The following is a 23500-nucleotide window of genomic DNA, read 5'->3' on the forward strand; positions in this document are numbered from 1 at the left end:
GCAAAGCAGAGGAGATGCTCGGTGCTTTCCTTGGCTGTGGGAAAAGACAGGGGCTGTTGCAAAGCACAGCTGAACAGGAGCTTGTGCTGACAAACAAAATACCAGAGGGGCTGATTGATGAGAAAAGTCCAAGGGAGTGGACTTAAAGGTGACTTATAATCAGAATTAAGAATGGACTTGAGAAAGATAATTGCAAAATGCTTCGACCACTCATTTTGTGGCCATTCAGAGGTATGTTGTAATCCATGCTTCCCTTTCCAGAAACTCTGGTGTTTTCAACGTGTGGGCAAATGGGTTCCAGAAGGAAGACAGGGTATTTTTTTGTTCTCTTTCATGGAGATACATACACACACATTAAAACTAATAGTTCAGAGTTGAGGAAATAATTTCAACAGTGAGAAAATCACAATGAAATTCTTCTTCTGCCTCAGTTAGGACATTGTTTTATAAATATTCCTTCAAAGTGAGGAGTAAAAATTTTGTTCATCATTACTGCTTAAATTCCTGTGGGATTTCTTAAAGATAAGCATATATTTAATTGCTTGTGCTGGATAAGGAAATTCTCAGCTCTGAAACTGCACCTGAGCTATGACATGTAGACAATGGCTGTTCTATTTTCCCATCAACTTACTGCATTTATTCTTCACTCTGACAACTCATAAACCTACCAGGAGTCACAAGAAGTTTCTGCCATTAAATTCCCCATTTTTCTGATACATCTCAGGGTGGAAATGGTTAGAAGTTGCATTACACATTATATATCTTGTAGTCTCTGTAAAGGTAATTATGAGTTGAAAATCAATGGGAAATTAATCAAAATATTTTTTTACAAGTTCCTAACCAAGGACAGTACAAGTTGATACATGTTTAAAGCCATTTAGCATTTTTTGTAAAGATTGTACCATATCAAAGAGTGTTGAAATGAATCCTTCCCACCTTTTGGTGGTCTTTCTGTGCCAGGCATTGAGAAGGGTACTGAAAATGTGCCCTTCTGCTCATGAGAACAGCATAATGCTCATAAAAAATGCTTCACCTCCTGGGCTGGCAATTTGGCACTTCTAGCTAGTTATTTTCAAATGGGTTTTTTATGCAAATAGCCTGGATTTGATGGAATTCAAGTATTAAAAAAACAAGAAAAGCTTCAAACCCCAAAATGTTCCATCATAAGATACTGAGATATCTTGATTTAAGGGGCATAATTTAAGAAGCCAACTTTTCTCCTTCCCTTGTTCCTCAGTGGGAATAAAAGGACTTTATCAGAAGTGATACTCTGAGGGCCTGGTTACAGGTCCTGCTCTGAAGTACCCTCCAGGAGAACTCCTTTCTTTCCTTTATCTGCAGGGATGTTAGTCTCCTCACAGAAGTTACCTTTTGGCAAGGGTGGGGAATGAAGCTGGGCAGGTAGGCCTGCTTGCCTGAAAATAAAGAGAAGATGAATGTCCACATCTGCTTCTGGCTTACACCTGGGCTTGAAGGGATGCCATGTGAAAGTAATCAGCAGTGTTATATTTAGTGTATATTGGTTGCCACAATTGTTCAGATTGGGAGCTGCATTAAAACAAACACACAAGAAGGTTTGTGTGGACTTTGTTCTAGATACCAACATGGGAAAATGGAGCTGGCAAATCTTATTTTGCTCCACATGGCACATTCCATATGACCTTTCATTTTGGACATTTGCAAAAAGCAGGAGTAGATTTGTTGGAAGTTTTCCCACCAGCACAGGGACATGTAGAGTGTGTTCCCTCTTGAGAAGGCTGGGCTAAAGAAGACCAGTCTCCAAATTCACCTTGGGCCCCTGATGCAAACACCAGTTTGGGATCAGGCAGGGGCTGCATTTGAAGGTGGAAGAGTTTGTGTGTGAGCAAGAAACATGCACCTTGTCAGGAACACCTAAATGAAGCTCATGTAGATGGTGGCAGAATGAGCATTGCCCTATTTAGCTCCTGGAATTAACATCTTTTCCCTGGCTTAATGGCTGCTAAAGTTTTAATTTCCACTCAGCAGCAGATTTTTCCAGTGTCACCCTCTAAACCACGAAGGGATGTTTGTGTCGTGCTGCAAGGAACAGCACGGGCTTAAAGCAGGTAAGTGGTGTCGTGGGAAAGATAGTCCTGTGACTCTTGATGTGTAGATAGAGAATGGCTGTAATTTGGGTATGTTTTATTCTGGACAGTGGCTGCTACCACTGTCCAGTAAGTACTGACTCAAGTGCTGCAAGTTGTCCAGCAAGTGCTGCTCCTGATTACTCACACGGCTTGGGAGTGCAATCCAATCAATGCTGCACTCCCAGCTCAGCATTTTCAGCCAAGTTCTCTTAGGGTCAGTTTTGTGGTGGCCAAAGCATGGAGCCTCAGTGGCAGAGAAGCAAGTTGACAACTTCCTCTGCTCCTGTCCCAGCAGGGGATTACCTGGTGACCCAGTGCCCTGCTCTGTAGCTCTGGCTTCTCATGTGGATAAAGGCTGATTCCTGGTAATCCTTGGAGAGCCTGCTGGGAGTGCAGGTTGGTCCTTTGCTCTCGAGGGGAATTTCAGATTTTCCTCAAGTACATGGAGTTAAATCCACTGGCCGTGACTGAAGCCAGCTCCTTGGGATAATGCACTAAAATAAAATCAGTCTGCTGTGCCTCCTAAAATTCCAAACAGCGCAGGACATCTCCGGACCCAACCTGCCACCACCTCCAACTCAGGCTGCCCTGGCAGTGCCAAGCACCTCCTGCAAACTGACATCAGGGAACAGGGCTGGTGGCTTTTGTTTCCCCTGGAAAAGGGCCAGAGTTTGTGTCCAGGGGTCTGTGGCCCCCAGGGGTCTGTGGCCTCCCCCATCCCAGGGAGTTCTTGGGTTGCTGCCCATGCTCACACAGTTCTCCTATAATGGGTGTCATTTCAGCAAATAGGCAGAGAAAACCTTAGGCTAAAACTGCTGTATGGAATTAAGGGGCAGATAGGGCACTTTCTTGCAGAGCAGCTCTGAAAATCTTTGTTTTGTAAATTTTGGCTTAATGTTTTGTTGAAGAAAATAAGTATTTATTGCTTTTTTATTTGTTGGCCTCGCAGTTTCAGCCCAGCTGTGGATGTGTGAGCTGGTGTCTGCTTGCAGGTAGCTCCCAGGCTTGTTAAGTATTTGTGCTCTTCATTGAGAATCATTAACTGTTTCCTTGTCTTTATTGTTACTGAGACATCACATACTCAGAGTCTCAGAAAACTCTAAGAGTTTTCAGGGCTGCCAATTAGGAAAACCATCTTTTCTTTACTTCTAAATTAGCAATGTTGATTTGGAAGGCAGAGAAAGTGAACACACCCCTACTTTTTCACAAGGTCACCCTAGAGTCTAATCATGTTTTAATTTGGAGCAGTGCCTTTGGAGGGTGGCAGGCAACACCTCATGGTACAGTAAAGGGTGATTCCTTACTGTCATCAATGGCTTTGACTTAAAAAAAATAAATTAATGAATGCTTTTGTGAAGTCAAGAAATGAAAGAAAAGTGAATAAATAATAAAAGTTCTCCGTACCATAGCAATAATCTGTATTCCTTTCCCTTTCAGGGTAAGGAGGAATGACTGTAGAAGTAGCATTTCCTCTCACTCACAGGCACTGTGTTGTTGAATGGAATGAGAGCAGCTTTCAGAAAGTCTGTGTTTTGTTCCAGAGTGCTAAACAGTTTGGCAAAGGATAAATCAATGACAAGATCTCCTACACAACTGGCATAAATGTAAACTGCACTTTAGCAGTTTATTTGTATTTTTAATGGATTGCATTACTGGTGAATTAAAATTTGGCCTCTGCCAAGGTTTCAGTGATGGCTTTGGCTCTCTAAGTACCAAGGAGACCAATGGAATCAGGAAATGAAATTCAGATATAGCCTGAAAACACTGCAGAGCAGAAGAGGAACAAGGGGCAGATGCACACTAGCATTCCTATTATAAAAGGTGTATTATAGACACCTCCTGCTAGTTAGACATAGCAGAATATTAATAAGTCTCATGAAATGCTGTGTCTCCTTTGGATAAAGCTGGGGATAGAACTTCATTTTTTTTTAATTTCAGTTGTGATTTTCATGGGATTTGTCTCAATTTTATTGCCCCACACCTTGATTTGGTAATAGAGACAATTATAAAATAGCATTAAAAACTGTTAAAGCATTTATGTATTTGTCTTTGCTAAATTTGTTTCTCAGTCAAACAGAAGGACCATCTGTGTAAAGGAAAGAAATGGCTAGGGCCAAACCTTGGGATCACAATTTTGGACAACTTTTGACTGATTGTCAAAGCCAGTTAAGTCCTTTTATGTCTTTGCAGGCATTTTCTGTGGTGGACATCTTCACCGAGTGTGTTCTTTTTGAAGTTATTGAGGATTCTGGCTGTCTGATGTCTCCCCTTAAATGCCTAGTTAGTGTTTCTGTAGATCTGTGCGTTTTTTGACAGTGTCCTAGACCTTGGGTGCCTTTCCTTATGTAAAGTAACCTGAAGCACTCATCCTGAAGGAACAATCTATATAGATTAATGGATTTCCTGAGTACCTACACTGTGTTCAATTATTGATTAGCATTAGCTGATGGGCACATTGAAGTGTTATGTTGTGGTTTGGGCAGTTTTGTGTGCTTCTGTATTTCTCCCTGTCAATAGGGATGCCAATAACAGTAATTTAAGAAGAAAAAAGTGATTTTTTCCCTAGAGAGCACATAAACATTTCTGTAGGTAATGAGTTCCCCCAACATAAAAATAAATATTAAATTAGCCCCCTGTCACTTATATCAGTGCAGACTTTGATGTCATAATTTATTAATTTCTTGGCTCACAGTTCAAGTCTCTTAAGGTATCATTGATGGACTTTCTGCTAGAGCCTCTGCCTTTTGCCCTTCCTCCTGTTTGCTCTGAGCTCCTGTCTGGAATGATACCAGCTGAGATGTTCCCTTGGCACTGGCGCAAAAGTTTTTCAAGAATGTTCTTGATTGCCAAGTTTTTATCTTGCTCCTTTAGTGCAGTACCTTTATTTTCACTGTAGGACAGGAGCTCAGGCTGCCCAGCCCACTGGTAGGTGCAGCTGGTGCTGTGTGATGCTTCCTCTGCCCACATTCAGGACAGGTACTGTGAACCTGTGAAGTCAGGTCCCTCAGACACACTGGAAAATCCCAGTGATGTGAAAGCACTTTTCCTCTGATCTCTATTTGGAGTAATATCTGGAAGTCTTTGAATTTTCTTTGATTGATCTTCTCATTAGCTCTAATTTTCTTTCCATTGCATTGGTCAAGAGGATTGATCTTCATTCAAGAAATGTCTCTGATATTGTTCCTCTGTATGAGTGTGCAGCAGTGCATGTTCATTGAGTGCTATACAATTTCTGCATTCTATATATGGATTATAAATAATTGTGCTGTTGTTCTGTGCACTTGCAGAGGTTTAAATGGGCACTATTATGAGCTGCATATTTTAAAAATTTATATCTAAAAATACTTAGTGAAGGAAAGTTGGATGTGTAGCTGTATGAAAATCTACCTTTTGCCCATAATTTGTGGAAAGACACTAGTGATCATATTATAATGCACATATAACACCCAATGACTTTGTCTGCAGCTCAGCACTTTGCAGTAATCAGCCCCATGTTTCATCATGATGATGCCCTTGCAGCTTTCTCATCTCAAATTTTCTGTAACTAATATAATCCAAACTATATTATCCCATTAGGAGGCTCATTTTTTTCCTCCAACAAGCAGCATGCACCTGCCTGCTTACCAAGAGGAAAGCAGTGGAAGTGCTCTCCCTCTATTGTTTCAATGTTAAAGGAGATAATTCAGGCTGTAAACAGAGAAGATTGAGCTTGTTGAGTTAAAATGAGCGCATTAATTCTTGAACAGAGCCCTGCTTTATGATTTTCCCCTTCATTACTCATTTTGCATATCTTGGCTATGTCTGTAGTGGATGGGGGGAGGCAGCCTCAGAGTGTGATTTGGAGCATCTCTCTCAGGCCCTGTTTGGAATAAACAGGCTGTTCTTTGCACCAGCAAAGCTGGGGCACAGCCCCAGAGCTCACTGGTGGCATCTCCATTCAGGCACACCAGCTCCTGGGTGTGCTCAGGGTGGAGGGGAGAGAGAACAGGAAGGAGGAGCTGCTATGATTTACAAAGTGCTCCTAAATTACAGTAAGTAATGAATTGCCAGTCAGGCATAATGCCAGGGTTGAGCTGATGGGAACTCTCATCACAAGTAGATATAAATGCAGCTGTGTTGTCAAAACTTGGAGGTGTCACACAGCCTTTTGAACAAGGAGTAGTGTGTTACAACAAAGCAGTTCTTTTTCTCTCCTTTCCCACCTCCAAGATTACATCTTTTCTGCTCCTTCAGAGCCAGGCAGCTGGAAACATTCTGTGCTATTTCCATCTGCGCATACCAAGTTAAACTTCCAAAGAGAAATGATGCTTGGGAAGTCAGAATTTAGACAATTTAAAAAGTTGAAAGACAAAAATGTTAGTTTTAGCTAACATGATGTGCCTCCTAGAGCAAGTATGGCTCCGGTTTTCACAGCAGGACTCTTAAAACAGGTCTTCTTCAGGTGTCTGAATAGCCAGAGAAGCCATTGGAAGCCCAGTGTCAGGTTGGCAGATGACTTGCCAATTAACAGCATCATTTAATGAACTCCTATAGTGTCTCCATTCATTCTTCATGTTTTTATGTGAATGTTTAAGCAATCCTGACCTTTGGGCTTCAAGATGTTTCTGTTAACAGGCTGCTCAGATAAACCCATGACTGAGAGAAAGAAACACCCCTGTTGAAAACTGTCTGCTTGCAGTGGCCATCTGCTCTCTAGCCCTGTGTATGAAAACTTAATGTAGAGATAGAGCTGGTGCCTGAGGCAAAGAACTTTTGAAACAGGTTTGGATGTTTTCACTTTGCAAATTGTTCACCGAACTTTTTAAATACCTTCTCAAACAGCCTTGGGAGCATGGATGGTGTTTGAATTTGTTCTGTGTATAACTTAAACACACATTTCTGCTGCAGTTTATAGCCAATATTACATGGTGTAGTTGCTTGGTCAACAATGACCAGGTTTTTTAAAGATTTCATCTTTCACAAGCAGGACTAAGACTTCAAAGCACTGATCCTGTTTTCCTTGCTTGCTGAGGTAGGAAAGCTACAACCAGGCTGCTGCCTTGTGAATTGGGCACCTGGTGCTGAGGATTAGCACCTGAGAATCTGTTTCTCTGCACAATCCTAAGAAGTGATCTTGAATTTTTTCCCTCCTCTCCTTTCTCACAGGTCAGTGTCCCAGTAGAGAAGGCTACCCTGGATTTTACCTGTTGACCAAATTTCTTGCCTTGGCTTGACTATGCAAACCAGAGTTGTCTGTCTGCAGCATCCTTCCCATGACATTCCAGGTGAGTGTTCCTTGGGGCTCGAGAATAGTTGTGAGTCATCTAAGGAGAGTTCAGATAAAAAACTCCTGAGTGCAATTGTTGGTTTCAAAGTTTGTTGTTTTCTAATAGAATTCATGTTCGTCATACACAGTGTCTAGCAAAAGTGTGTGTGCCACTGAAAGTTTCAAGCTAAGGTTAATGAGAGCCTCATAAAAGCTTATGCATCAGCTCTTGAACAGAGCTGATGTTTCATCATGGTGTTTCACCTTCAGAGTCCAGGATCAAAAGCACCATAGAAATCATTGCTCTGATGTCCCTATTGAAAAGACAGTATCATTAGTGCATTTTTCTAAGTGCTAGCTCTCTCTAGTGTGCATTACCATTAAAACTTCCAGTACTAAAATCTATATTACTTTCCTTTTGAAATGAGGTTTCCCTCAGTGCCATCCCTGCTTGCTTGAACAGTGAATGATTGGCTCTGCATGGAGCATTTTGTAACCCTCCGCACAGAGGCACACACATGAAAATAAGCATTACCATTCAGTCTGTTTTGCATACTGTAGCTGGGTATAATTCCTGAGCCTGGGATTCACTGCTCTGCTGACCCTGACTGCCCCAGTGGGCTCTGGGCAGGTTTTGTGACAGTTTGAACAAATGTAGTGTCAATGGATTGCAAAGGTTGCAGTTGTTATTTCTGTTATACAGGATAGAAGAACAGGAAACTCCTATACAATATATACACTGTTGTTAAAATGTGTCCTTCTTTGAAGGACAATCACTTGAGGGCCTGTCCTTATGAAGTGATTAACTCATCATTTTCAGATTATTCTCTATGGATCCCTGTTGGTCTATTAGCTGCTGCTAAGAGGTCTGAAAAAGGTAATTAAGGAAGGCAAGAATATTGTTATTATTATATATTATTGGGGGATCCATAGGGAAATACTTAAGGGTCTGCAAATCAGCAGAGCAGGAAAAACACCCTGAAAGCCTCTGGATGAGAATTTCTAAGGAATATATGGGCACACCCTGTGTTTTTCAGGTCATTCTAGTAGGAAATGTTTCATCCGCCTCAGCAGATTAAAATTTTGTAATCCCATCATAGCTTGGAGGCATCTTAAGGGTAGATGTTGTAAAAGGTCACATTAACTTGTATATTCCTGGCAGAAAATAACACTGGATGACTGAAATACTGGCCTGGTAACTTATATAAGCTTTTGTGAATAATGAAAACTGCTTTTGTTAAATAATGCTCTTTGTAACTGTTCTGCAAAGCACAAGCTTCTCAAACAGGTACTTGGTATGTCTGTGGCAAGGATGCATAAAGGGAAGAAAGAAACGATGTCATGTGCTTGTTTGACATAAATCTACTCTGCTTTATTGGGTTTTTTTAGTGAAATGTACAGATATTCTCTAGCAGGATTTAACCAGGAGGACTTAAACAGCAACAGGAAATTTTTGGTTTCTGCTTGTGTCATGAAAATGTCTGGAAAGAACAGGTCTTACAGAAACTTTGGTTACTTTGTGTGTTGAAGTAGGGAATGGGAAAGGATCAAAGCTCTGCAGGCCTTGGTTGTGATCTGTGTGTTGTCTGGCCCCAGAGCAGGTTAGGTGTGAAGGTCTGCAGCTGTGGCAGTGGGGTTGCCAGTGATTGCTGGGAACAGCCTGGTTATGTCTGCAGACAATCCATAGGGATCTGCAGTGGTGTGTCCTGTGGGCATCCCTGGGTGCAGATCCCTAGGAAGAACTCAGCTTTGGTCGCTCCCTGTTCAGCACTGCTCCTGTTACAAGTGGCAGAAATGGCTCCTGCTCCTCCATGGCCTTGGGAAGAATGTAAATGAAAGTACAGTACCCACAGGAACCATCTGTTTCCAGATTTATAAAAGAGTCCCTCCCCTCAGATTTAAACTCCTTTTGTTCTAGGGAGGCTGAGGAGTTTGTGTAGCCCCAGAGTGTGCTTTACTTGTGCAGCTGAACCCTCCTCTGCTTTGTCCTCTCTGTGTTTGCTGTTCTGCACAGTGGGCAAATTTACCAAGAAGCTCAGCTGGGGCTGGGAGTTGCTCCTCTGACTTGGAAAATGCCTCTGAATAAATTACCTACTGTGAAAGAGCAATACATATTCTGCCCAAGAGCCAGAAAATGAAACAATAAAGGGTTTTGGAATAGTTCTTAAGAACCTGGGTACCCTGAAGGAAAATGAGACTTCTGGAGGGTGATACAGAGAATCCATTTTAGGAACCTGCCTCTCCTTTCAGTAACTGTACATGGAGGTATCAAATTGAGAATGTCTAAAGTTAAATGGTGTGAACAGCTATCAGTGAGCGGCACAAGGACAATGTTTCTTATAATTTTTGGATTATTATCAACTTCTCTTGTTCTTTTCTGAGAGGAAGAGTATTCCCAGGAGCTCTACACTTCTTGCACTGCATGGGCAATGTGAAAGGGCTGTAACATTTTGTTTGTTTCCTTCTGTTGTTCTTGCAATGTTTGTGTAGCTGGATTCAAGCTTGTTTCTAGGCTGAATGTGTATGTGTGCTTCTATTCAAAAAAACAAGAAATGTTCTGAGGAATGCAAGCACTTGTGGTGAAATTCATATAGTTTTACACAGCAAACAAGATTAGATGTTCATAGGAGCATCTTTAGGCCCTGCAGCCAACAGATATGTCAGATTATCAACATGTCCCTGAAAATAAATAGTTCATTTTTTTTGTAACAAAGCAATACTCACTGATACTGAAAACTCTAAATTAAGATGCTGAAAACAAGATCTTTATTTTGTGCTGTTTAGAAGCCTGCCTCACAGAAAGCTGACTATTGCCAAATGCCATGGGAATGAGGGACTTAAACATGTCACTGAAGTGTGTACTGCAAGCTCCTTCGTGATGAAACCTCAGATAAATTGGAAGCATCTCGAGCTTACATTTTGGGAAAGCCAAGCAAATTTCAGATGGAGATGAATGGAAATTAATTCAGGGTGTAGAATTAAACCCAGCCTCTAAGGGCACAGCAATTGTGCCTTTTAGGAAATGGCCTCCTGCTCTTTGCATTTTAACTGTCTGTAATTACTCTTGTGGTTTGTTGGTTGTGGAGGAGCTTGACAAGCTGGGAATTGGCAGATTCAGTGTTGCCTTTATTTACAGGGCTTTTGCCCAGTTATTAAGTCAGCTATAGGAGAATTTGTCCTGACAAAACTAATCCCCTGGTGTGGCCAGACACTGCATTTCCCTTTAAACTTTGTACTACTATTTAAAACTGTTTTGGCTAAGATTTGCATTGGCATGAATTGTCAGGAAACCACCAAAATCAGAATGGATAAGCCAGGTTTTCTCTCCTCCATCTGTGTCATGTTTTGTCTTCTCTCACAATGAGCTGTACAAAGCTGATTATGTCCAGGGCCTTCTGCAGCCCTGGCTGGCTGGAGTTGCTCCAGTGGGGACATTTGGGTACTGCCAAGGGGACAGGGGGCAGGAAGTCAGTCCTGCAGGGGGCTTGGAGAGAGCCAGGAAGCTGCAGGAGCTTTCAGAGCCTGCTGGATTTGCTTGCCCCGTGACTCACTGTGATCTGCCTGGGGAGGAGGAGGAGGAAGGGCAGGTGTAGGATGCAGTGGGGCTGCTGACCTCCAGAATTGCTGAAACACCACCCTGGGGCAGAGATGGGATTTGGAAAGTGCCCAGGGGTATTTTGACACTAATTATGATGCAAATGCTAATTGCTGCTATCATTCTTTCTTACGAAATGGGGGCATGTTTTATTCTGTAAGTCCTTGTACAATTAGGCCCTGACCTCATCAGAATAACATTTGAATTGGAAATGAGCAAATATCTAACATCCTTATGCTGAAATTTCCTCAATTCTATTAACCCTGGATATATTAAAACCTGGCATTAATGGTGATTCTCTGGCACCAGCAGAATCTAAAGGTGCTTTATGCTTTCTGCAAAGTGACTTATAAACTCTGAGAGAAAACTGTACTAGCTGCTGCAGCTGGGCCTCCTGCCCTTTCTGCCACAGATCACAGCTGAGCTTCAGATCAAGTCCAAGCTGAGTTAGGGAGGGGAGGAACTTGCTGAAGAACTTTGCTGTCTTCAGGAAAAAGCAGTCTTCATGAGTTGCACACAGACCCACTCCTGAAGCCTATCCAGGTCTCTCTGGATGGCATCTCTCCCCTCCAGTGTGCTCATCACACCACACCACACAGCTCTGGTCACCAGCAAACCTGCTGAGGGTGGACTGACCCCACTGTCAATGTCACCAACAAAGACTGTCACGGTTATATTTGCTGAAAAATCCCTTCATCAGGATTTTTTCTCCTGGGAAGCTGAGAAGCCTCAGAGAAAGATGAAAACAATAATTATCTGATTTGCTTTTCCTATGTTTTGCTGCTTTGGAATGTGGTTTGGACATTGTTTACCAACTGGTCGTTGTTTGATTGGTTTCATGTGAATTGTTTTAGCTTAATGACCAATCACAGCCAGCTGTGTTAAGGCTCTGGAGATAGTAATGAGTTTTTCATTAGTATCTTATTAACCCTTTAGTAAGCATCCTTTCTCTATTCTTTAGTATAGTTTAGTATAGCATTATGTAATATGATATGATAATAAATTAACCTTCAAAGACCATGGAGTCAGATTCATCTTTCCTCCCCATGACGGAGGACCCCGAAAATTCCACAAAAGATATCAGTGCAGGTCCCAGTGCCAGTCCCTGAGGAATGGATTTACCACTGCTCTCCTCATGGAACTTGGGTCATTGACCACAGCTCTTTGGGTGTGACCATCTGGCCAATTCCTCATCCACACATCACATCCATGTGTGTGAATCAACACATAGAGGCAACCAGGGCAGGCACCAAGGCCCAGCTGCAGTACACAGAACAGATTTACTTCATTGCCTCACCAACAAGAGGAGGCAGAGGGACATGGGGATGCAGGATCTCTCAGGCCTAGCTCATCCTAGCAAACACCACTTTTTCCCACACTGATATTCTTAGCATTCCCATCTGCTAGGTCACTTTGAGTGAAAGTACTCCCTGCTCACCAAAATCTTCTGGGTTTGATCCTTTTTTCTCAGCAATGCCTCTCTGGTTTAGGCACAGAGACATCAAACAAGACAGTGTCAAATGCTTTGCACAAGCCCAAGTAGATGCCATCAATTGCTTTTCCATTATCCACTAACACTATAACTGTGACAGTTTGCCATCAAATTTTTCGCTTGCCCTTGGTGAAGCCATGGTGGCTGTCACCAGTTATGTCCCTATGTGCCTTAGCATGCCCTTGTTGGGCACCAAGGTGATAGACTGACCAACCTATAGTTCTCAAGGTTTTCCTTTATTTCCTTTTTAAAAATAAGGGTTATATATCCCCTTTTCCTGTGAAGTGGGGACTTCACTGAACTGCCATGACTTCTCAAATATGATGGATTGTAGCTTAGCCACGTCCTCTGCCAGTTCCCTCAGGACCTGCAGATGCATCTCACCAGATTCCAGAAAGGATTTCCATGATGCAGCTCCCATCAGCTTGGCTTGCATCTCAGTGGTAAACTAGTGTTTAAGAACAAATTCATTTCTACTGACATTTACATAACCCACAATTTCATCCCTGACTCGAGGATCTTGCACTCTAGGGTAGATTACTTCTGTGAATATTTGATCCTCATTTTCTCAGTGAAATAAAGCTCTGCTCATGCAGCTATGAAGCATTACTAGGTGGTAATGGCACACAGAGTGGTCTTCATTAGAGAGCACTGTTAATTACAAATGCCAGGCAATTTGCAGGCCATCTATTCTGGCTGTAATTATGATGTCGTTTGCAATACCTGTGTCTGAGAGTATTTTCCTCTAACTAGGGCTCAATTCTTTTGACTCAGCAAGGAGCCTCTCTTGATTGTGGAAATAGCTCTTTTGCTGTCTCCATGGGCAGAGAATAAGACAGAGGGGAGGGAAAACTTGGGCAACAGCCAGCAGTGGAAGCAGGCAGTGAGCCCTAAGTGACTGTGTGGGCCTACACAACAGAGGGAGCACGTCTTGAATGCAATATGATTTAAAAATAGGCTTAAAACAAGCCTGTTTGCTGGTGTGCTTTTTGCTCAGTGCAACATGTGTTAATTAGAGCTTTAGCACAGCTTCTCAGTAAACAGCATTTTCCCTCAAAGAGAGACAAACAAGCAGAGGGAGAATTTTGATGCTGGGAATAAGGTACTATGAATAAGAATCAGCAGCAACGGGTTCAGTTTAAGCTAGACTGGAATTTATTGCAGCTTTATGTTTTTATAAAGGAAACCTGTGTGTCAGCTTCTGGTGGTGACAGGGATGCTGAGAATTGGCAAGTGAGGATAATGTGTTAATATAGAGACACCAGGGAGCATGTGTACACAAAAATGCATCTCAGTCAGCCAGAAGGCCATGCTGTGATTTCAGTAAAAAGCTGTGACAGAAAATCAATAGCTTTGAGAAAGGCCCATGGTAAGGCAACAGCATTATCTGTGTGTTCTGCCTTCTGCTTCCTCCTTCCTTCCCTTCACAGAGACAGAGCTGCATGAACTCGTGTTTGAGTTTTGTTAACTCTGGGCCTGAGCAGCTCAAGCAGCGAGGCAATTCAGGAATACAAAGTATGTGCAAACCAGGCAGAGATGGAGAACAGGCAGGGATGAGTCAGGCAGGGCATTGGTTTATTGACAGGCTCTGGTTGCCTGGCAGGCAGGCTGGGGGACTGCAGGCTCCCCCTCTGTGCTTCCATCTCAGCTCTGCTCTGAGCTTCACAAAAACTTCCCACTGTTCCTCAGAGCAGCTTCACTCTGCTCTGCACTTTGATGTGTGCATCAACAGCAAGTCCCTTCTCCAGGCTTCCACACAGGGCAGCACATCCTGGCAGGATGGTCTGGCCAAGTAATTCCAGGTTATGGAGTTTGTTAGGCACCAACTTCAAGTGAGGTTTTCTAGGATTTTTTTGTTTGTTTGGTTTTTTTTGTTTGTTTTGTTTTTCTGGTTTTTTTTTTTTTTGTGTGTGTCTGTTTGTTTTTACGCTTCTTCAACTCTTTTTTTTTGTCTGAAATGGCAGAGTACAAATTGTTAATGAAAAGTAGAGCAAAGGGTAGACTGCTCAGTTTTAGCTGACACATGGTTTATGATTGTGTTGTTTTATTTTAGTTTGTTATGCTGCCTCTGTATTTTGTCCATAGGCATGCAGTACACTCAGAGGGGATGCTGAGCTTTGGGCAAAAAGGTCCACCAGTAACATTCAAAGGGAATGGACTTTTATTTAAATGCATGTAAGACTGAATATGATGTAAAGGAAGTCTTTATGAGAGGATGAGTGAAAAGGATTAATCTGTCATCTGATTGGTGAATAGGGCATTGCTGGGATTGATTCTTCTTTTTTTTTAATTGAAGATGATACAATGTCTCACTTTTAGATAATGTTCTAAAGCCAGGAAATCTCTAGGGTTTCATTATTCTTAAATATTTCCATGTGCTTAGGTATACAAGCATTTTGAAATTGGGGGACTTTTCCCATATTTGCACAGAGAGGTAATGCTGCAATCCCATAGAATTAACTGATAATCTACTGGATTTCTTTTGCTAGCTGATAATACTGAGAAATAGATGATTTTCTAGCACAGAGTTAGACTGAAGTGACAGCAAGGAGAAAGCCTGTTCTTTTTGCTGACACTTCTGGTTGCTTCTCACCTCACCCAGTTCTTTCTCTATGCAAAACTCTGAGAAACAGCTATAGACTTGGCTCATTAAAAAGAGGTAGTCCTAATTTGATTTTTTTTCCATGAAACCTTCTTTGTGTCAGAGCTTAATATTTCAATATCCCCAGTGCATAAAAGATTATTCAAAGAGTTACACAGTGAAAAACTCAGAGGAAGGAGAGGACATTCTCTGGCACCTAGGAAAAACTCTTCCATAAATAAATACAATACAATGACTGCTTTGTTCCAGGCTATGGACACTGAAGTTCAGGCAGGTGTTTGTTAGCTGGAAAACATAAACCAAAGTTTGTTAGTGTTTTGTCCTTTGTGCAGCTGAGCTGCACAAACACAAGAAGTGCAAGAAAGTAAGAACATACTGTGTATTTACTCGTTAAGCTTTCAGGGTTGCTGGGGTTAGCTGGTATCTTAATTGCCTTGCAGTCATAATTATACCATGGTGTGGGTCACAAGTACTTGGAGAAGTGTTTGAGAAACAGAAACACCTTCACAGGAACAATAGGGTGGGGCTGGGCCTGGGTGACTGTAAATTATTGATCAGTGTCACATTCAGGTTTGCTTGGGCATGAACTGAGCAACTTTTCCAGTCTCCTAAATGCTCTGAAGTGCTCCTACATCCCCAATGGGACACTGGAGGCTGCTGCATTGACTGATCGTGTAGTTCCTCAGCCTCCAAACATCATAACTCGCTGCTCTTGAGCAGCCAGGGCATGAGGAACATTGGAACTTGGGAATGATTGAGGCAGGGGAGAACCACTGTGTGGAAAGTCTTCCTCAGTGATCCCATCAGCACAGGCTGGATCACAGCCCAGGCCAACCCCAGCCACGAGATCTTCCTTTGGGAAATGGAGAGCTGAGGATGAAAGGCAGGGAGAGGCAGCACCCAAATCTCTGACTTAACTGGCATGAAAGCCTCAGGGCATGGGAGCATGGCATGCCTGCAGGATTTAGGGGTGGGGAGGCGTTGTGATGGGACATTGCTCCCTAGGGATGCCCACAGTCCTCTTGAAGGTCCCTTGTTCATTCATGTTAATGGCTGAAAGCAGGGACAACTTCTACTGCATGAGGTCAATCACATCTTCTGGGAGCTGTCCTAAAACTTAATATTTTATTTATTTTCTTATCTCTCCTCTTTCTGGATTCCTAACAATCCTGTAATTCTTATCATTGTCCTGTGTATCTTGCTGGTTTAGAATTTTAAAATATCTTGAGGTTAACATGTACTGTATGTATATACTTGTGTTGTGTTACATTGTTATTCACTTAAATAATACACTTTTGTGCATTTCAAGGCAAATTATTTCTGAACAAGAAATGTCAAGTTGAAATCTGAGGCTGGTTCTTTAATAACAGATTAAGAATCAGTGGCAGTTCTGAAACATTTGTTTTCGAAATAGAAAGTGTATCAAAGTGGATTGTGCCCTTGGGGGAAAATTATTTTTAGCAATTTGGTTTCTGCCAGCTCACCAGAAAGCTCTCAGTCAGTGAGCACTTTCCAGAACAGCACTAAATAGCATTGGGAGGAGGAGGAGTTGCAAAATCTGGCACTAATTGGCTTGCCAAGGCCCCAGCTCACTCAGCAGAGAAAACTTGCTTTCATTAGGTGAGCAGAGCACTTCATTAATACTTAAAAAAGGTAAGTTAGTCTGTTCAGAGACTGCAGGCTGGAAGGGAAAGGCTGTCACTTTTGTAGCTACAGAACTCCTGGAACCATCTGTGGGGTCTGGGGTAATGTGCCTGCTGGCTGGATACCAGCCCTGAGCTGCCAGCATCCTTCCTTTGCAGTGCTCACACAGACAGAAGGATCTGCTGAAATTCCCCATCATTTGGGTTTTTTCCACCATCATTTGTGGGTTTCCAGCTGTATTGTGAAGGTGGATGCAGAGGCGCAGCACTGCCATCCTTGCTGACATGTAAAAACAGAGGTCAGAGGTGATGGGCATTTGCACAGCTTCTTTTGGTGTGCCAGCCCGTTTGACTGCGCACCCAGAGCAGGTCCAGCACAGCCAGGTGGATCTGCCCCAGCACCAGTGGTGCACAGTCAGGGAGAGGCAGGCATGGCAATCACTCTGCTTTCATTACACATGTGAGGGTTTCTCAGGAGGTGGAATTTTCAGGTCACTTATGCCAAATTCACCACTTGAGTAAGTTAATTGCTGAGCTGCAGTTTTCTGGAACTGTGCTGTCTTTGCTAATTTGATACTCTGCCTCTTGGAGGAAACATAGATTTCCTGTCAAAATTGGCATTATCTATTCAGCAGAACTCACCTTTCTTCTTGATGAGTCACGAATTCTTCTGTGCAAAAGAATATCTTCAAGGATGTTGTCATCTTATGCTATACATGGCGTGTTTGGGGTGAAGTACATTTTAGGGGAACAAAAAAACAGTCTGCCCCATGCTTTAGCAGTTCCAGGAAGAGCCCAACCAGGAATGTACAGCCAATAAAGAATGGGGCTGTGCTGTTGGCCAACCTGCCTACAGAATTTTGGTTGTGCATGCAGGCACTGTTGGATCTCAGATATGCTGGTGTGCTGATCTCAGACATCCTGATGCTCTCTTCAAGTGGAGGACCAGCAGCCACAGTCAAATGGTCAAATAAGAGTTCCATAACTGAATCCATCCTGGAACGTTTGGCTTGACGCTGAGTTTGCATCATGGCAGTGAAAAATGTTGCTTAGAAATCTACACTGCAATGGCAAATCTTATACCTGCATTCTGTTTGCTAAGGGTCATGCAGGGTCTGATTGCAGGAAATATCAGCCACTTCCTCACAAATGGGAATGGACTCATTGAAACATATTAATTCACTGGTCTAAGGCAAACCTCTCTCCCTCAGAGTTCAGTGGTGTAGGTCTTTATCCATGCTTTCCAAAAGTTGTTAGATCTAATTGCAATATAATCTGATTACAATGATCTTTACTTGAAGTCAAGCAGTCAAAAAATAATAAAGAGTAGTTTTTTATTAGAGAAATCCTGTTGTAATAAAAAACCCCCAACTGACAGGAGCTGACTCCTTTCAAAGAATTCTTCAAACCAATTATTTGGAATGTTAACTGACCTAACTATAGCTTTCTCATATCTATGATTTCTTCCTTTTTTGTTTTGAAATATTTCAATTCATTATGTTGTACCATAAAATGAAATCTGGGATGACAGATTTTTGTATACAGTGTGTTTTAAATTATGAAGGGCATATCTGGATGATGGAGCTGCCACATATTCCCACTGTTCCTCTGCAGGAGATGCCCAGGACCAGTGTGTGTCCAAATCAGCTGTAGGAGAAACAGGTTCAGAACAAGAGACAGCCTGCCATGATTCTGCAAGTTTGGTTTGAAGCAAAAGGCTTTTGCCCTGTGAATGACTCCTTTGTTTATTGTCAGGCCCTGCACTTCCACACGCAATCAACTCCCTAAAACTTAAATCAAATATTAAAATGAGTGGTTCATAAGCCATTCAAGTGTTAACTTAGCAGAATCTTTTGGTTTGCCCATTTTAACAAACTGTCATCCTGATGCTCCTGGCTTTGACACCTCGATGACAAGTAATTCCATAAGATAGATGTGTGAGTCCAGGGACCTTGGAGCACTGAAGTTGCCACTGTTATGTTATAAATATAGAAATTCCCTGTACTAAGTAGCTCTAATGTGATTCACCCCAACACACACAGCTCTGCTCCATTGACATCAGAGGCTCTGCATGAGGATGGCTTCAGGGCAGGTTTTAGATCCAGCAAAGCCTGGAGCTGCCCAGGGCACTGGGCTGCCCTGCCTGCCTCAGCTGGGGCAGGGAGAAGGGCTGGGAGACTGGGACAGGGATGAGCCAGCCATCCCTGCCCAGCCCTGCTCAGGAAAGGCTCCCCACGTGGGCTGGGCACTCCTGCAGTGCCATTCCTCCTGCCCTTGCACACAGCTGGAAATGGCACAGCTAGCTCTGCCTCTTGCTGCAGTGGGACTGAATTTATGGAACTTGAGGGCAGGGAGGAGGAAAAAGGAGTCCACAGGAGAAGCTGGGCTGTTGGAAACCAAAAGGATTCTTTTGTCCTGCTTCCCACAGATCTTTTGAAATCTTTATCCTTTTGGGAGACTTTCCAGAGTTCAGTCTGTTCGGAGTAGCAAGGAGAAAATAACAAGGCATCTCTCATCAAGTGCATGTGCAGTGTGGAGGGAAAACTGAAGAAAATTAGAGAGCTTTTGTATTTATTTCAGAAAGATCTCACTGCACCACAGAATGAAGGTGTGATGGCAGCATGTGTTGGTGCTCCTGGACTGGAGCACCTAGCCCGGGCAGCTGGTGGCTGTGACCGAAGAGATGTTGGCACAAGCTGTGACATATGTGGCAGCTGCAGCACAAAATCCTCCCAGGCACCAGCCACTAGCAGAAGCTGGAGGGGAAGCAATGTTTGTGCCCTTTTTTTATGGTGTAGAAGCATCAGGCTGCAGCACAAAATCCTCCCAGGCACCAGCCACTAGCAGAAGCTGGAGTGGAAGCAATGTTTGTGCCCTTTTTTTATGGTGTAGAAGCATCAGGCAGTGTACCAGAAAGGTGCCTCCATTTTCTATCCATTTGTGTAGAGAAAAAATTACTGCCAGACCTTACAAACTTTGCCTGGATGTAACGCAAGATAAAACAAAGTCTGCTCTCTACATGCTGGATGCCAAAGAAAACTGAACATAAGGGACACATTTTAATTAACTGCTACAGTAATTTATTGAGGAGAGTGATTTGTTGATCACTATGCAGAGTCTTTAAATAAGAATTTGCTTTCTAAGGGGAGTGCTTTTAGTTCAGCCACATTTTATTCCATTTGGTATAGGAAAAGTTGGGGAGCATTCCACATACTCTCAAGCAGATCTGATGAGGTGGTTGCCACAGTTCTTCCTGCCCTTAAAATTAAAAATTATTAGCATCTCCTGCTCATATATTTCAGGTTAAAATTAAAAGATAAAGCATGCTGTGTGTAATGAGGTATTGTATTTTATTCTAAATCTGTTCATTTTTTTGTTGGAGAGGCAGGTAAGGCATCTCCAAGCTTAAGTAATGAGTTGAGCTTCTCAGTTAAAATCAGAACTTTCTGGTCTTTCTGCAACAGAAATAAAACTTTGTGGGACCAATTTTTACATCTCTGACCTCTCTGGTTCCCCAACACTGAACTTATATTTCCAAAATCTCTTTCTAGTGCAGCTGGGTGGTGGAAATGTGGATGTCTAGGAAAAGGAAGCTCATAAGTGGCTGATGATGTAATTTAGACTTACCTAGAGGAATCACTGCTGTTGATGTCATTAAAACAGTTGGGATGCTTTTGCCAGTATTTTTATCCTGCAAAATGATGCCAGTTGTAGGTGAGGTGCTTGTATAGATGATGTATTAATATTAATAGGTTATTGAACGGGGATTGATGTGATCAGACCATTTGTTTCATATGCACTGCTTCAATCATGTTATCACTGTAAGCTTTCCTATTAATTGGCTTAGAAGGAGTAATTTCCCAACAGATTACAGGAGCTACCATGTAATGAATGTTTCTGACACTACAAAATCTTATTGATGGAAATTATCTACATTGGATATCATCTGGAATAAAATATAGATATTACAGATTACAGATATACCTTCTGATCAGCTTGTAATAAATAAGGAAAAAGTATTTATCACATCCTGTCAGTTTTATTTGGTAAGTTTGCCTAAAATTTATAAAAGTTTGTCTCCATATTCTTGAACAAAATTGACTTGTCTGAGATGAACTATTTTCTGTTGAGCCAAGCCAAAAAAAAAAGATAAATGTTTCTTCAATTTATTCTTAGGAGACATTATTTTAAAATGATTCTGTGAAAAAGATCTGGATTTGGATGGGTTTGAGACAAGAGAAGCCTGCTGTTCATTAGTTACTCTATGCAAGCTGGTAGTTCTATTAAATATGGCTTTTGCTAATAGGTGGGTATGATTATTTTAGGTCACATGGATTGCTTTTTCATGAATTCTGGGGTTTTTGCATTGAATGAGCCTGCAGAGGTTTTCAAATCGGACTGGAAGCTTTTCCCAAACAGTTTTCTTCTCAGCCAGAGAAAATAGTGTGTTGCTATTTCAAAGTCTTACTGGCAAGGCACTTTGGTCAGTACAGCACTATTCTCCCCTCTGCTTTGAAAGAGAATTTCTCACCAGATGGGAGCATACTTGTCATTTGAATCTTTTGAGCTCCCTTTGAAATTCTGAGGCAGCTAATTTGCGAAAACCAGGGATGTGCAGCTCCTGTGCATTCAGTGAGCTATTAGAGACTCTCATTTTTGGCTGTCTCCCTGTCTGTGTCACCAGGTTATCTCTGGATGTGACTGGGGGCTACTCCTATCTTAATCATGTGAGGAAACTGCTTTTAGCTGATTAATGTATCAAAAATATCTCAATGGATTTTCTTATAATTGTTACCTTTTAGAAGATACAAGAATTAGAAAATTATGATCCATGAAACTCTGCTTCTTCTCTGACTGATTTTGAATAATCCAGTGTAGTAGAAATCACAACCAAAAACCATATTTATAATCTAGTAGTTCATGGTGTAGACTTGTTTGAGTTTGCATTATCTATGTGAAAGACTAGAGTGTGCAAAAAGCAAACATGAACTAATGGAAGTGTATATATTTTTCTCTGGATATTCTAATAAGCTACACATAAATACAATGATTATCTTCCTAGATACTGACCTGTAAACTTATGGTACCTGAGAAGGCATTAGTGATCCTGGTCAGTTTAAAGGGCTTTTTTCCATCTGTTGCACACTGAGCCTTAGAGCGTGTATAACTATGCAGCCTCTAGATTGTGAGAGGGAGGAGCTAGAATAATGGAAAATGGTGCTCTCTCATCCTAAAAGTCAGCGAGACTGGGTCCTCCCTCGTTTCCCCCTCACAGCAAACAGGATTTCTGCACTCCTACTGTCTTTATCTTGAGGTTCCCTTTCCCTGTGGTGGCCTGGACAATGAAGGAACTTGACCTAAAACTCCAGACATTCACACAGCTGATCTTTCAGCAAACCCAAGCTGTTGAAATGCAGAGGGAATGGTGTGAAAGTAAACCATCCCTCTGCAGCAACCCACCCAGATGGATTCTGGGCAAGAGCTGAGGTGTTTGATGGACTCTGAGATCCTGTAGCCCCCTGATATAAACCTCTCAGTCCACCTAGATCAAAAGAGATGATCAGAGCCCAGTCCTGACAATGCCCTCTTTGAAGGTTTCTCTCCCTTTCTTTCCAGCAAGTTTGAGTTTTTGTCTTCATCTTTTTTTCAATCAGATCCAGAGAAATGGTTTTTCTCCCCCATGGTGGGGTGGTTTTGGTGAAGCAGCACTGTTCTGTGTTAATGGAAACTGGAAAGGTGCTATTTTTCCTTAATTTACTATGAGTGATTTATCTGTCTGGACACATCACTGGCTCCTTCCAACAATGGCAGGTGACACATGCAATAAAGGGGGTCTTATGTCCTTTTACAAAGATCCAGGGATTTGTAAACTCCTCATTGTGCCAGGCCTGTGGTGAAGAGGGGATTTGTTGCTGTGCTTTGTACACACTGGCTGTCATTGCACACTCCATAACCTGCACACCCAGCTCATAGGAGCCACATTCTCCCCAATTAGAAAGGTGGTAGAGTTTTCAGGAGCTGTAGATTAATTACAAAACAACACTTAATACAATAAATCTAACATGAGCCAAGGAATAAATAACGTCTTTGGGCTGCCTGCTCAGTGCTCCTGTGCTGCTTCAAGTGCACTTGTAGCAGTTATTAATAATAATCATCATAGCACAGCTGTCAGTGGCTACAGAAATGTCTGCAACCTGGAACTTCTCATCCTTGTGACAAGGTGTTGAATTTAATTAGAGAAGCTTTGGTTTTGTTAGTATTTCTCCGTTGTGGAAATGGTAAAGGAATGAAAAACAGTGTGAATCCATATGGGATGGCAATCAGGAACTCTTCTCCTCTGAGCATTGCAGTGGCTTTATTTTGAGCACGTGAAACAGGTAGGGACTGACAACCTTGTGCCCTGTGTTGATCCAGATCCAGTCTGGACTTCAAGCTGGCTGTTGTAAGCAGCAGCAAGACCAAAATTCCCCAAAAATGTCTCTTAGCAATCCCAGACTTTGTATTTGGTGGAAAACGGGGGAGGAGGGCTGGTGTTTGCTCACACATAGGTTTTTGCAGTGGTTTTCCCCCACTGGGCACACCTGAGGCTTGAGCAGAGCAATCTGCAGCCCCCCAGACAGACAGACAGACAGACAGAGCTCTTCAGGCCAGGCTCCAACACCAACCCAGCAGCAGCACCTTTCCTGAGCATCTTCAAACAGCCCCTTCACATGGGGGGCCTTCAGTAGGAGAAAAACAATAAAATGCCTTTAAAAAATGTTTGTTCAGTTTCAGCTGGGAGGAAGGTGGAAAAGATGAGAGGGGTTGAAATATTA

The sequence above is a fragment of the Geospiza fortis genome, unplaced genomic scaffold (genome assembly GCF_000277835.1).
Source record: "Geospiza fortis unplaced genomic scaffold, GeoFor_1.0 scaffold92, whole genome shotgun sequence".
Lineage (NCBI taxonomy): Eukaryota > Metazoa > Chordata > Aves > Passeriformes > Thraupidae > Geospiza > Geospiza fortis.